This window comes from Octodon degus, unplaced genomic scaffold, assembly GCF_000260255.1.
Source record: "Octodon degus isolate 3935 unplaced genomic scaffold, OctDeg1.0 scaffold00011, whole genome shotgun sequence".
NCBI lineage: Eukaryota > Metazoa > Chordata > Mammalia > Rodentia > Octodontidae > Octodon > Octodon degus.
This window is the reverse complement of record NW_004524587.1, coordinates 12439558-12441974: the sequence shown is the minus strand read 5'-3', so window position 1 is coordinate 12441974 and position 2417 is coordinate 12439558. Positions and strand designations below refer to the sequence as shown.

The window sequence follows — 2417 nt, the reverse complement described above, 5'->3', positions numbered from 1 at the left end:
TAAAAATAAAATAATGAGACTGGGTGTTGTGGTGCACACCTGTAATCCCAGCTCTTGGGAGACTGTAAACAAGTGGATCACTATGAGTCCAGTCTAGTAGTGAGGTGCATACAATGTGGGTCAAAACTATAATCAACCAATATGATTACAAGTATAGTTGGTCAGGTAATGTTGATCCAGTGGGAAAGCAGGTCATGTAGCAAGTGTAGATGGAAAGAACAGAAGACTTTTTTAAAAAGAGATGAATCAGGAGGTCCTGGTCAGTCACCTGATGTCTACACTTTATTGGACCAGGTGATATCACTTATAGTATAATCTTTGATTTATTATCCCTTGGGAAGGCATGTGGGCCTTCTTCTTCCAGCTTACCTTGAGGCCTGAGCATGGACAGATGTGTTTTGTTTAACATGTGACTATCACAATTTACCACACTTAAAGATATAGTCCAAAAACAAAATTTAAGCATGAAACAATACCAAATTTTGTTGTAATTGATGAGTCACGTAACTGGTGGCACATTAAAAAGAGACTACTTCCATCTTTCCATTTAGCCATGTGTTTTATTGTCTATCATTTATGATTTTTCTTCTGTTTTTAGAGTGCATTTCTGTTACTTTCTGTATAAAGTCTAGAAACTAGTTTTTAATTTTTCAATTTTATTATTACATACTTGTATTATGTGGGAAGTTGGTACATGTACTTAACACATCTTAATTCCTTTTATCCCCTTCCTTTCCGTATCTTGCTTCTGTTCCCTTTTGCAAAATATCTCTCCCTATTTTCTGTTTGCTTTTTTTTTTTTTTTTGGCAGAATTGAGGATTGAATTCAGGCCCTTGTGCTTAGCAGGGAAGCACTTACTCTACTGAGCCATCTCCCTGGCCCCTGTTTTGAGACAGGGTCTTGATAGGTGATTCATGGTGGCCTTGAACTCACTATGTAGCCCAGGGTGGCCCCAAACTCAGGGTGATCCTCCTGCTTGGCCTCTTAAGTGCTGGGATTGCAAGTGTGTACCATCATGCCCAGCCCTATTATCTTTTATTTTGCTCTTTGTTTGTATTTTAGGCTTCTCATAGAAAATAAATGATGCATTGTTTAAGCTCATGTGCCTGACTTTTTCACTTCATGTTATGATATCAAGGTGTATCCATTTTCCTACAAAGGACTCAAATTTTCCTTTATGGCAGAGTAGTACTCCATTGTGTATAAATGTCATATTTTCTCTGTTAATGGACATATAGGCCACTTTCCAAATTTAGCTATTATGAATTGTGCTACTGTAAACATGAATATATATGTATCAGTGATGTCTTAAACTCATTCAGGGAGATAACTAGGAGACTAGCTGGGTAGAATGGAATTTCTGTTTTAGATTTTGAAGAATCTCCAAATTGAGTTCTATAATGGTTTTACAAGTTTACATTAGCACTAACGTAGAGGGGGTGAAGCCAGCAACTAGCTTTCCCCTGAGGTTAGAGACTGTTTTTAAGTGGAAGCAGGATGACCTGCACACTGTTAACTGTGCTACATGTTTGATAATCAAAAGTAAATTTTGACAAGACAGTAGACTATAGATGACAGTTTTGAAAAATTCATGAAATAGATATATTAATCTCTTTACACTGGAAAACATTTTGAATATTAATGTTTGTGACTGACTCATTTTGTTGATTTCTGGAGAGCAAATATTTTTATTTAACAGTAGCAAGAGGGTTATAGTTTTATAGTAAATGTTAAGAATTGTAACAGTAAGCCAAATTGAAGAAAAACTACATAACTGAACTGTGACATACTTGTGTAGCTATGGGAACCATGGGCCCTACTATGACCCCAGAAGATTTTCTCTCTATATATATATTATTAGTTAAACATTAACATGGTCCATGGTTTATGAGGACTGTGTGTTACTATTAGATTAAATCTAAATTTAATTCTTTCAATAAAGGGCTTTTTGGATAGGTTAGTATTTTGTGTGTTTATTTTTCTTCATGAAATAATTGTTTATATTGAGCTACCACTCTTAAACATTATTTGAATATGAATCTATTGTCCTGAATATTTTGAGGACAATTTAAAACTTTAAAAAAAATTTTTTTTTTAAATTTATTTGTGTGTGTGTGTGTGTGGCCAGCTCAGCCCACCAAGGGGCGGGGCTGGCTGGCATGTGGTGCTGGGGGATTGAACCGCGGTTCCTGTGATTTGCTAAGCTTGCTCTAAGTAGGCGCTTTAGACCACTGAGCCATCTCACCAGCCCCAATTTAAAACTTTAAAGGAACAAAAGTTGATTTTTGTTTTTTGATTTTTGAGACAGACTCACTATGTAGTTCAGACTGGCCTTGAACTCAACTGTGTAGTCCCAGCTGGACTCACATTCAAGGCTATTCTCTTGCCTTAGCCTCCCAAGTGCTGGGGTTACAGG

General features: G+C 36.5%; 1 protein-coding gene across 6 annotated transcripts in view; it reads left to right on the top strand.

The window, feature by feature from the left end:
* The window catches only part of Nfat5 (nuclear factor of activated T cells 5), a 149435-nt gene that overhangs the window by 35852 nt on the left and 111166 nt on the right, over positions 1-2417 (top strand). The gene's annotated exons all lie outside the window — the stretch shown is intronic.